The 13,301-nt window shown below is 54.5% G+C and overlaps 1 pseudogene; it reads right to left on the reverse strand.

The window, feature by feature from the left end:
- The window catches only part of LOC123171213 (G-type lectin S-receptor-like serine/threonine-protein kinase LECRK2), a 61,856-nt pseudogene extending 51,969 nt beyond the window's left edge, over positions 1–9,887 (reverse strand).
- Between the last annotated feature and the right edge of the window lie 3,414 nt (positions 9,888–13,301).

The raw sequence follows: 13,301 nt of genomic DNA on the forward strand, positions 1-13,301 counted from the left end.
CCACCTCAAAGGTCAATTTTTCCACCCTGTAGTTGTTCTCATCTCCGAAGGCCACTTCCAACTCGATCTTGCCGACTGGGTAAGCCGACTTACCAGGAACCACACCGTGGAAAATAGTGTTTGATTGGCTGAGATTCTTATCAATCAACCCCATACGACGAAATGTCTCATAATAGAGGATGTTGATGCTGCTGCCTCCATCCATGAGTACCTTAGTGAACTTATATCCTCCCACCTGAGGAGCCACCACCAGGGCCAAGTGACCCGGCTTATCCACCCGGGGAGGGTGATCCTCCCTACTCCACACTATAGGTTGCTCAGACCACCGCAAGTAGCATGGAGCCGCCGGCTCAACAGCGTTCACAGCCCTCTTATGAAGCTTCTGATCTCGCTTACACAGACTGGTGGTAAACACATGATACTGCCCACCGCTAAGCTGCTTTGGATTGGTCTGATAACCTCCCTGCTGCTGTTGATGACCCTGGCCAGACTGCTGATTAAAGCCCCCTTGACCGTTCTGAGGGTTAGAATTTGAGCCGCCGCCCGGGCCATGAAAGCCGCCGGCGCCTGAGCCGCCGCCCGGGCCATTGTAATTCTTAAAGGCCTTCATGATTGCACAATCCTTCCATAGATGAGTTGCTGGCTTCTCTCTAGAGCCATGCCTTGGACAAGGCTCATTCAACAGTTGTTCCAGCGTCGGGCCTGACCCGCCGCCTCGGGGAGGGGGCCTCCCCTTGCGTCGCTGGTTATTACCTTGTGAGCTGGCGTTGGCTACAAACTCTAGGCTGCCATCGGCCTTGCGCTTGCCTCCTCCTTGGTTTCCCGGGTTATGCTGAGGACCCTTGCCATTGCCGTTCTTCTTTCCCTTCCCTGTCCTTTCATCATCTGAAGCGGGGTCCTTGGTACCATCAGAATCGGCGTACTTGACAAGAGCCGCCATCAGTGTACCCATATCATTGCAGTCGCGCTTAAGCCGCCCGAGTTTCATCTTCAGGGGCACAAAACGACAATTCTGCTCCAACATTAAGACTGCAGAGCCGGCATCCATTTTATCCGAGGAATGTATTATCTCCTTAACCCGGCGAACCCAATGTGTCGTAGACTCACCCTCCTGCTGCTTGCAGTTAGTCAAATCCACAATTGACATAGACTGCCTACAGGTATCCTTGAAGTTTTGGATGAACCGGGCCTTCAGCTCAGCCCAAGACCCAATGGAATTCGGTGGTAGCCCTTTCAACCAAGTGCGGGCAGTCCCATCTAACATCATGGTGAAGTACTTAGCCATGGCCACCTCACTGACCTCCACCAGTTCCATAGCCATCTCATAACTCTCGATCCAGGCTGCGGGTTGTAAGTCTGCTGTGTAATTAGGCACCTTCCTAGGGCCTTTGAAGTCCTTGGGTAGACGTTCGTTGCGGATAGCTGGCACTAAACAAGGGACACCCCCAGTCCTGGTTGGGATACCCATGTCAACGGAAGCCGTCGGATAAGCTGGGGGACTCTGGTAAGCCGTCAGCTGGGGCACCTGCTCCGCCTCTTGCCGTGCTCTGTCTTGGTCTGCTGCGTGAAAGGCTCTGTTATGAGCCGGGCCATGGCCAGGGGGCGGGTCATGGCGTCGGACGTTACTTGAGCCGGTCGCTGAGACCATGTGCCTGCTGTAACTCGGGCTCCGGCCTGGGCGAGGGGTCGAGTGGATCCTGTCCCGGCTATAGGAGTACGCCTCTTGCTGCGCCAGTGCTGTCTGAAGGAGTTCCCTGACCCGGCGGGTTTCAATAGCCGTCGGAGAGTCGCCGTCAACTGGGAGAGCCGCCAGCCGTGCCGCCGCGGCGACCATGTTCTCCAGCGGGTTATTATAATGACCCGGGGGTATTGGCATGTACTGAGGCGGGGCTGGGGGCACCTGGGGAGGCCCCATCACTTGTGGCTGAATAGGGGTCCCAGACCCGGGCACTATGACCCCTGGCGGGTTACTAGATCCTGCACCTGGCGTGTTGAAGAGGTTTCGTGGATCGTAAACCGGAGGGAGTCGAGATTGGGCCTTTTGATGCCTCCTTCTCAGGACCTCATTGGACGCGTTTTGATCCATCGTGAGCCGGAAGGACTGCGCTTGAATCAACTGGGTTTGGGCGTCGAGAGCCGCCCTTTCCGCAGCCATCCTGATCCCTTCTGCTGCCAGATCCTCCTTAGCTTTCACTAGATCCAATTTTAACTGCGCCACCTCCGCATCATGCTGAGCTTGATCTGCCGGGTCAACCGTGGCGGTTAACAGAGCCGTCATCTTGTCCGTGAGATCCATTAGTACCTGAGCCGGCGAGGGCACCGGGTTTCCCGCTCCAGCAGCGGGGTTCTGAACAGACTGTGCACCGGCCATAAAGACTCCAACCTGACCTGGCAGCTCAAACGGGTCCAGAATACTGTCACCATCGGAACAACCCATGAGCCTGCCATCTTGAAGTTGATACAACGAGTTTGACTCCTCGGTGGACGACTCGCCGTCAGAGCCGGCGGCCGCCTCATCACCAGATCCAGATCGATCAGAGGGCCCTTCATGGATACATCCCACAAAAGCATGCCTTAAGGCAGGCCGGGCCCGGGCGGGTCGTGCACGCTGAGCCGTCTCGACGAGATCGGCGCAGAGACCCGGCTCAGGGCCCGGCTCACCAATCTTGCCGATGAAAACATGAATTCCGCCGAAGGGGACCCGGTACCCGTACTCAATTGAGCCGGCGTCGGGGCCCCAGTTTGCATCGTCGATGTAGAGCTTGCCGCGACGACTCTTGGTCATCCGGCCCACAGCGTATCCCTTGAGCCCTTCGAAGCTGCCCTTCAAGAACTCAAATCCACCGTGCGCTGGCCCCACGGTGGGCGCCAACTGTCGTGGAATTGTCACGGCAGATGTCCTAGTGTGAGGACTTAGTCGTGGAGCCATCGCAACTAGGAAGCTTAAAGGGGTTAATGCGGGACAAGGAACACGAGGGTTTATACTGGTTCGGCCCATTACGGTGAAGGTAAAAGCCTACGTCCAGTTTGAGGTGGTATTGATTAGGGTTACGATCACCAGGGAGCTAAACTGCTATGCCCGGCTCTCGATGAGATTGTTCTCGTCCCTAAACCGCTGCCGGGTCGTCCCTTTATATAGGAAGGCTGACGCCCAGCAGTTCTCAGAGTCCCGGCCGGCTCATAAGAGTGTCCGGCTCGGACTCTCGACTACTCTTGCCTTACACTACAAGTTCTACCATAATAATGATTGTAACTACGGGCCTTAAGCCATATCCGGGTCTTAAGCCCATCTTTGGCCCACCGTCTTTAAGCTCGGCGCCGGGCTTCTGGCAATGACCATATGAGTAACCCGGCCCCTCCTGGCGGGTGACTCTAAGGTCTATATCCTCAACAAGAGTGGTACGGCAACCCTGTCTTGGAAATCTTGTTGTTAGACAATGGTGAACCTTCGAACTATGAAGAAGCGATGGCGGGCCCGGATTCCAAGAAATGGCTAGAAGCCATGCAATCCGAGATAGGATCCATGTATGAAAATGAAGTATGGACTTTGACTGACTTGCCCGATGATCGGCGAGCCATAGAAAACAAATGGATCTTTAAGAAGAAGACAGACGCGGATGGTAATGTGACCATCTATAAGGCTCGACTTGTCGCTAAGGGTTATCGACAAGTTCAAGGGGTTGACTACGATGAGACTTTCTCACCCGTAGCGAAGCTGAAGTCCGTCCGAATCATGTTAGCAATTGCCGCATTCTATGATTATGAGATATGGCAAATGGACGTCAAAACGGCATTCCTTAACGGCTTTCTTAAGGAAGAATTGTATATGATGTAGCCGGAAGGTTTTGTCGATCCTAAGAATGCTAACAAGGTATGCAAGCTCCAGCGCTCCATCTATGGGCTGGTGCAAGCATCTCGGAGTTGGAACATTCGATTTGATGAGATGATCAAAGCGTTTGGGTTTACACAGACTTATGGAGAAGCCTGTGTTTACAAGAAAGTGAGTGGGAGCTCTGTAGCATTTCTCATATTATATGTGGATGACATACTATTGATGGGAAATGATATAGAATTCTTGGAAAGTATAAAGGCCTACTTGAATAAATGTTTTTCAATGAAGGACCTTGGAGAAGCTGCTTATATATTAGGCATCAAGATCTATAGAGATAGATCAAGACGCCTCATTGGTCTTTCACAGAGTACATACCTTGACAAGATATTGAAGAAGTTCAATATGGATCAGTCCAAGAAGGGGTTCTTGCCTGTATTGCAAGGTGTGCAATTGAGCACGGCTCAATGCCCGACCACGGCAGAAGATAGAGAAAAGATGAGTGTCATCCCCTATGCCTCGGCCATAGGGTCTATTATGTATGTCATGCTGTGTACCAGACCCGATGTAAACCTTGTTGTAAGTTTGGTAGGAAGGTACCAAAGTAATCCCGGCATGGAACACTGGACAGTGGTCAAGAATATCCTGAAGTACCTGAAAAGGACTAAGGATATGTTTCTCGTGTATGGAGGTGACGAAGAGCTCGTCGTAAAGGGTTACGTCGATGCTAGCTTCGACACAAATCTGGATGACTCTAAGTCACAAACCGGATACGTGTATATTTTGAATGGAGGGGCAGTAAGCTGGTGCAGTTGCAAGCAAAGCGTCGTGGCGGGATCTACATGTGAAGCGGAGTACATGGCGGCCTCAGAGGCAGCACAAGAAGCAATCTGGATGAAGGAGTTCATTACCGACCTAGGGGTGATTCCCAATGCGTCGGGCCCGATGACTCTCTTCTGTGACAACACTGGAGTTATTGCCCTTGCCAAGGAGCCCAGGTTTCACAGGAAGACCAGGCATATCAAGCGTCGCTTCAACTCCATTCGTGAAAGTGTTCAAAATGGAGACATAGATATTTGTAAAGTACATACGGACCTGAATGTAGCAGATCCGTTGACTAAACCTCTCCCTAGAGCAAAACATGATCAACACCAGAACTCTATGGGTGTTCGATTCATCACAATGTAACTAGATTATTGACTCTAGTGCAAGTGGGAGACTGTTGGAAATATGCCCTAGAGGCAATAATAAAATGGTTATTATTATATTTCCTTGTTCATGATAATTGTCTATTGTTCATGCTGGAAATCGTAATACATGTGTGAATACATAGACCACACCGTGTCCCTAGTAAGCCTCTAGTTGACTAGCTCGTTGATCAACAGATAGTCATGGTTTCCTGACTATGGACATTGGATGTCATTGATAACGGGATCACATCATTAGGAGAATGATGTGATGGACAAGACCCAATCCTAAGCATAGCACAAAGATCGTGTAGTTCGTTTGCCAGAGCTTTTCCAATGTCAAGTATCATTTCCTTAGACCATGAGATCGTGTAACTCCCGGATGCCGTAGGAGTTCTTTGGGTGTACCAAACGTCACAACGTAACTGGGTGACTATAAAGGTACACTACAGGTATCTCTGAAAGTGTCTGTTGGGTTGACACGGATCGAGACTGGGATTTGTCACTCCGTATGACGGAGAGGTATCTCTGGGCCCACTCGGTAATGCATCATCATAATGAGCTCAATGTGACCAAGTGTTTGGTCACGGGATCATGCATTACGGTACGAGTAAAGTGACTTGCCGGTAACGAGATTGAACGAGGTATTGGGATACCGATGATCGAATCTCGGGCAAGTAACGTATCGATTGACAAAGGGAATTGTATACGGGATTGATTGAATCCTCGACATCGTGGTTCATCCGATGAGATCATCGTGGAACATGTGGGAGCCAACATGGGTATCCAGATCCCGCTGTTGGTTATTGACCGGAGAGTCGTCCCGGTCATGTCTGCATGTCTCCCGAACCCGTAGGGTCTACACACTTAAGGTTCGGTGACGCTAGGGTTGTAGAGATATTAGTATGCGGAAACCCGAAAGTTGTTCGGAGTCCCGGATGAGATCCCGGACGTCACGAGGAGTTCCGGAATGGTCCGGAGGTGAAGAATTATATATAGGAAGTCCAGTTTCGGCCATCGGAGTTTCGGGGGTTACCGGTATTGTACCGGGACCACCGGAAGGGTCCCGGGGGTCAACCGGGTGGGGCCACCTGTCCCGGAGGGCCCCATGGGCTGAAGTGGGGAGGGGAACCAGCCACTGGTGGGCTGGTGCGCTCCCCTTGGGCCTCCCCTGCGCCTAGGGTTGGAAACCCTGGGGGTGGGGGCGCCCCACTTGGCTTGGGGCAAGCCACCCCCTTGGCCGCCGCCCCCCCCCCTCAGATGGGATCTCCAGGGGGCCGGCGCCCCCCCAGGACCCCTATAAATAGTGGGGGGAGGGAGGGCAGCCGCACCACAGCCCCTGGCGCCTCCCTCTCCCTCCCGTGACACCTCTCCCTCCCGCTTGCGCTTGGCGAAGCCCTGCCGGGATCCCCGCTACTTCCACCACCACGCTGTCGTGCTGCTGGATCTCCATCAACCTCTCCTTCCCCCTTGCTGGATCAAGAAGGAGGAGACGTCGCTGCTCCGTACGTGTGTTGAACGCGGAGGTGTCGTCCGTTCGGCGCTCGGTCATCGGTGATTTGGATCACGACGAGTACGACTCCATCAACCCCGTTCACTTGAACGCTTCCGCTCGCGATCTACAAGGGTATGTAGATGGACTCCTTCCTTCTCGTTGCTAGTAAACTCCATAGATGGATCTTGGTGATGCGTAGAAAATTTTAAATTTCTGCTACGATCCCCAACATACTCAGGATACCACCAGATCAAGTTGAACCCGGCAGACCGTCTGAAGACCGCCTTCATCACATCATTCGGAGCCTTCTGCTACCTGACCATGACATTCGGCCTGAGAAATGCCGGTGCTATGTTTCAGCATTGCATGCAGAAGTGCCTCCTCAAGCAGCTCGGCAGAAATGCCCACGTTATGTAGACGATATTGTGGTGAAGACGGAGAAGTGTGGTACCTTATTGGAAGATCTCAACGAAACTTTTGAAAATCTGCGCCGGTTTCAGATCAAGCTCAACCCAGAGAAATGCGTGTTCGGAGTACCAACCGGCCAGCTCCTTGGCTTTCTGGTCTCAAAACGCAGCATTGAGTGCAACCCCGTAAAGATCAAGGACATCGAGAGGATGGAGAAGCCTACCCGACTGAGAGACGTCCAGAAATTCACCGATTGTTTGGCATCCATCAGTCGCTTCATCAGTCGGCTGGGCGAGAAGGCTCTTCCCCTGTACCAACTCATGAAGAAGACCACTCATTTCGAGTGAAATGACAAGGCGGATGAAGCTTTTCTCCAGTTGAAGAAGATGTTGACCACGCCACCTGTCCTGGCGGCTCCAGCTGCTAAAGAGCCCATGTACCTTTACATCGCCGCCACCGGCTGGGTGGTCAGCACAGTCATGGTGGTAGAGCGCCCAGAAGACGGCAGAGCACAGCCAGTCCATAGGCTCGTGTACTATTTAAGCGAGGTGCTGTCAGCCTCGAAGAACTACCCTCACTATCAGAAGATGTGCTACGGCGTGCACTTTGCCGCCAAGAAGCTGAAGCCATACTTTCAAGAGCACCCAATTACGGTTGTCTGCACCGCCCCACTTGCCAAGATCATTGGTAGCAGAGATGCATCCGGCCGAGTGGCCAAATGGGCCATAGAGTTGCCCCCCTATACCATCTTCTACCAACCACGCACCGCCATCAAGTCCCAAGCACTGGCCGACTTCCTTGTTGACTGGGCCGAGACCCAGTACCTGCCGCCAGCTCCGGACTCCACTCATTGGCGGATGCATTTTGATGGTTCGAAGATGCGCACCGGCTTGGGAGCCGGGGTTGTTCTCAATTCTCCCAAAGGCGACAAGCTCAGATACACGTTGCAAATCCACTTCGCCGCCTCCAACAATGTAGCCGAATATGAAGCACTCGTACACGGCCTCCGGTTGGCCAAAGAGATCGGCATCCGCCGGATCCTGTGCTACGGCAACTCCGACTTGGTGGTCCAACAGTCGTCTGGCGACTGGGACGCCAAGGGCGCAAACATGGTGAGCTACCGTTTCCTCATTCTGCAACTCAGCGGATATTTTGAAGGGTGTGAATTCCTTCACGTGCCACGAAACGAAAACGAGCCAGCTGATACCCTGGCACGGATCGGCTCCACCCGTCAAGCAATACCAGCCAGCATCTCCCTTCAGTGCCTCTGCAAGCCGTCGATCAAGCCTTCTCCAGAGTCTGAGTCCATCTTCGTGCCGGCTCCTCCCGAGGCAGTCGGATCCGACTCAAGGGCTACAGCAGCCGGCACGGGGACTTTGGCAGGCGGCACGGGGACCACAGCAGTCGCACCCGGCCCGGGGACTTCACAACCCGGCCTGGGGGCTGCAGCAGTCGGCCCGGGGACTTCATCAAGCGGCTCGGGGACTGCAACAGTAGCACCCGGCCCGGGGGCTGCCGCAGTCGGCCCGGGGACTTCATCGGCGCAACAAGCGGCAATTGATTCCAACCCGCCGCCTCCCAGTCCAACCGCCCTCGTACAAGTGGCCATAGTGATAGTAGAAGAAATTCAAGCACCAACATGGGCAGAGCCCATTCTCAAGTTTCTGATGAACAGAGAGCTACCGGCCGATGAGATCTCGGCCCGACAAGTACATCGCCAAGCAGGAGCCTACACGATAGTAAACCGAGAGCTTGTCAGACGCAGTGTGACTGGAGTCTTCCAGCACTGCGTAGAACCAGAGAAGGGTCAAGCAATCCTCAAAGATATCCACCAAGGCGACTGCGGCCACCACGCGACTTCCAGATCTCTTGTCGCCAAAGCTTTCCGCCATGGTTTTTTCTGGCCGACTGCTTTGGAGGACGCCAAGGAGTTAGTCAAGCATTGCAAAGGATGTCAAAAGTTCAGCTCCCAGCAGCATTTACTGGCCTCTGCACTCAAGACCATCCCCTTGGCCTGGCCCTTTGCCGTCTGGGGGTTGGACATGGTGGGATCATTCAAGACAGCACGCGGCGGCATGATCCATCTGCTCGTCACCGTGGACAAGTTCACCAAATGAATTGAAGCAAAGCCAATCAAGAAGTTGAATGGTCCGACTGCTGTGACCTTCGGCGAGGGAGATTTTTTTCTTCTTCTTAACCTAGAAGTCAGTCAACAAACTACGCGAGATGGAAAACATGGCCAATAATGCATGTATGAAGGCCCGTAGGGACCGAAAGTCTTGGAGGAAGATTCACAAACTAGCTATCACACGTACAAAGCACTCAAGAAAAAGTAAATCGTACACAAATGTTACTCTACAAAAACTGTTGAATGTTGAGTTATCTTTTTTTTTTAATACGCATGTGTGTGCGTATCATCTTGTATAGAAGAAGGGGAAGAATCCCAACCACCGTTGATGTTACATAGATTTAAACGCTACATGAACATCAACACATAGCATAACCACCGCTCCACCTACGTAGCACGTACTACTGGACTACTCACTGCAGCCACCAAGGTGACAGTAGGGAATGGCAAGGAAGCTCTCTTTTGGGAAGACCGTTGGCTACATGGGATGAGGATTCAGGAATTTGCACTCGGAAGAGGGCGCGATGTTTCCTCCGTCCTTGGCGTTCCACACCCGCCTCTCCCCTCCCCTCCACCCGTGACGGAGAGTACGACTCGGACGGCAAGCCATCATCCCTCTCCCTTGCCTACCCCTGCAGCTAGCCCTATGGCCAATTTTTCTAACCCATCCGCTGAACTGCTCCATTCCTACTCGAACACGCACGCGAACGATGCATGCCTGCTCCCAGCGGCGCCCCTCACGTCGCATTTAATGCTAGCTGAACGGCCCTCCATGCAGTCTGCGGGCCCGGTCCATGGACCACCCCACTCCAACGAGTCATCCCTGACGCCCAGGCCCATAGACCATGCTCACCCCCCCTCCTCGCCCCCTCCCCGCCAAGCTGCATGCATGGCTTTGGAGCACGCCCTCTTCCCGCCGCTGGCTCAATCCTCCATGCCCCTGCCTGGTCACATCGCCGCTGCGTGCAGGCCAGCCACGCCGTACCCCAAAAATCTCGCACTCTCCCAAGGCCGCGCAGCTGCCTCCTCTCCCGGGTCCTCTTTATCTATGCAACGCCGCCCGGCCTCCTCGCATCTCATCCAAGCCATCGTGTTTCCGGTGTAGAGCGAGTGACCATCTTGTGAGAGCTTGCCGCGACCCACTCCGTTGTGCTCGCTGTGGCCAGAACGGCCATAAGGCTTTCGAGTGCACCTCCCGCCTTCCCCTCGCATTCCTCCGCCCACCCTTCCACCGACCACCAGCAACCCTGAGGACCCAAGAGGCCGTGTCCCATGATGACGCCGCTGTCGGGCAGGAGCGGGTGCTCTGCTTTGGCTCGTACCGCGTCCTCCTCGATGAGCCACCCGCCCTCTCCCCGTCCGTCACCTTCCCCGGCCTGCCTCGCTCCACTCCGTCCTCTGATGGTGACTCCGCCCCCGCCTCTCAACGGGCCTCGCCGCCGGATTCGCGCCTCGCCTCGGTCGGCAGCAACAATGGTGCGCCTACCGCGGTGCCCCCACCTGGTGACGCCCCTTCGGTCGAGCGGCCGCAGGGCGCAGGCTCGCCGCGCCCCACCCCCATCAGTGGCGGCCCATCCAGCCCGCCCCTATCCCGGACATCTTCGTCTCCCACGGGCTCGTCCACGACGTCAGCCACTTCGCGCTCGCCCACGTCAACACCGCCATGCTGGACACGCACGAGTTCATCCGCCTACTCTTCGACAACCGCCTTGCCTCGGCCACCTTCCACTTCGCGGCCGTCTCGGGGTGCGCTGCCCTCCTTGTGTTCGACGACGAGGAGGGTCGTGCGGAGGCTCTCTACCTCTTCCCCATGGACTTCCTGGGGATCCACGTCGAGCTTCTCCGCCCGGAGGACGCGGAAAACCGCTCAACCACTACGTACGACCGCCTCGTCGAGCTCGACGCGTCCGGCTACCCGCTGGAGCTGTGGCATCACCAAGGTGCTAACTTCGTCTTCGGCCACCTTGGGCTCCTCTGCTGCGTCGACCGCCGTTGCCTCCACCCCAGCGACTTCTCGACCATGCGAGCCTTCGTCCAAGTGGAGTCCAGCGTCAACGTCCCCGACCGCTGCATCCTGCGTCTCCCCCCAACCAAATCGTTGACGTGCGTCTGGCGGTGAAAAAGACTTGGGCCCTCGTCGACGGCTTCACCATCCCGCTAGACGGCGACGACACCGAAGACGTCTCTGACTCGCCTCCCGAGCTCGTCCCGCACATCCATGGGGTGTGGGCGAACAACATGACCCAGCCATGTCCATGCAATGGTGTGCACCACGACAACGACTACATGCCGCTTCCCTCGCCGTCGCCTCCACACCAGCCCGCCATGCCGCTGCTGTTCACCGAAGAGACTGTGCCACTCCACGGCATGGTCGACATCAGCAGCGACGACGATTCGGACTCGCTGGTTGACGTCACCGCCGAGTTCTTCGGCCCCAACTCTTTCGCCGCTCTAGACATCCACGAGCCCGAGATCGACCCCCCTGCTGGTACGGACATGCCCCTCCCCTCCTCTCAAAAAATTTCGTCTCCACTACTGTCCACTCCCCTAACTAACGCTCTGATGACACTCACGAGATGGTGGTGCGTCGCGCTCGGGCCCATGACAAGCGCGTGGCCGACTCAACCCTTGGCCTTCGTCGTAGCAGCCGTCTTGCAGGCAAGGAAGGGCCTGCCTTCCTGGACATGACGACCAAGGCAATCCGCGCGCGCGCTCGCAAGTTCGACCTGTCCTCCACCTCTACTGGTCTCGCTGAGGCCATTGATGCGGCTGGCCTGGCCGACTCCTCTGAGGTGCCATCCGAGGGTACGGCGGCTCTGTCGCTCATTGCTCTGCAGTGCGGCGCTACTGCAGACGACGTGCGTGAGATCACCGCGGTGATATCCCCTGAGCCATGATCCGCTCCTCTCCCGCCTCCGGCCGATCGCCGCTCTCCGACTCCGCTTTAGTTCTCTGCATTAGTTTAGGCCAACCTCTTGCTAGCTTTTTTTGCGTTGCCGAACTGTGGCAACAGTGGTCTCTGCATGTGCTTTCTCCATGCGTAGTTTGTGTTAGCCGTCGCTTTGTTAGGCCTATTTTAATTTTCATGTACTCCTTCCGCCACGTTTATTTATGCAAGATGCGATCGGTTCCATGCTACTGTTGCTTCCGCTTAATCTCTAGAGGTGTATTCCAGTGTCAATGAATCGATCTTCCCTCTCCCTCTGTTGCTGGAATGTCAGAGGCTTAGGTCAGCCCCAAAAATGCTCCGATGTTCTTTCTGAACTCTTCTCGATTCGGCCAAATGTGTGTTTCCTTCAGGAGACAAAACTATCGTCTCCGGATGCTTCTAAACTCAGGTCTTTCATCCCTAGACAGCTTGACCTGGTCCAATACAAAGACGCCGATGGCTCCTCTGGGGGCATTCTCTCAGCCCTGTCCTCGGCCCATTTTACATTCTGTACTTGTATGCAATCGAGGTTTACACTTACGGTCGTGGTCACTACGTTAGCTTCCCCCCTACTGCTACATATTACCAACGTATATGCGCCCACTGATCACTCCCTTAAACCGGTATTTCTCGACGAACTAGCTTCAATTTCACCTGCACCAAACACTCCTTGGATCGTGCTCGGTGACTTCAATCTCATGCGTCGTGCACAGGACAAAAATAACGACTCCTTCCGTCAAAACGAGGCGGACTTGTTTAATCTCTGTATAAACAATCTAGCCCTTATTGAACTTCCCCTACTGGATAGAGCGTTCACCTGGTCAAATAAGCGTGATAAACCCACTCTAGAAAAGTTGGACCGTGTTTTCATTAACACTGCTTGGGATCAGTCTTCCCCTGACTCAACTATCTCCAGCCTTACACGGTATGTGTCTGACCATGTCCCTCTAATTATCAGCAGCAACACCACAATCCCCCGTCCCACGCTTTTTCGTTTCGAACTAGGTTGGGCCCAATCTCCAGCCTGTTGGGGTGTGGTCCAATCTTCATGGGCTGCTGCCCCGCTGCTCTCAAACGCCCCCCTTTCCCTAACCCGCGCGTTAAAGAAATGTCATTTTGCCCTACGATCGTGGCGAAAGTCAATTCTTCCGATCTCTGTGCGGGAGAAAAACTGCAAAACTGTCATAAACCTTCTAGACTGGATTGAAGAGTCTGGTTTCCTCTCGCAGCCCGAGCTTGCCCTGCGCCGAGTAGTTATTAAGGTTCTACACTGCATCACCCGTGAAAAAATCATTTATTGGCGGTTTAGATCAAAAATTAAATCG

This window comes from Triticum aestivum, chromosome 7D, assembly GCF_018294505.1.
Source record: "Triticum aestivum cultivar Chinese Spring chromosome 7D, IWGSC CS RefSeq v2.1, whole genome shotgun sequence".
In the NCBI taxonomy this organism is placed as follows: Eukaryota; Viridiplantae; Streptophyta; class Magnoliopsida; order Poales; family Poaceae; genus Triticum; species Triticum aestivum.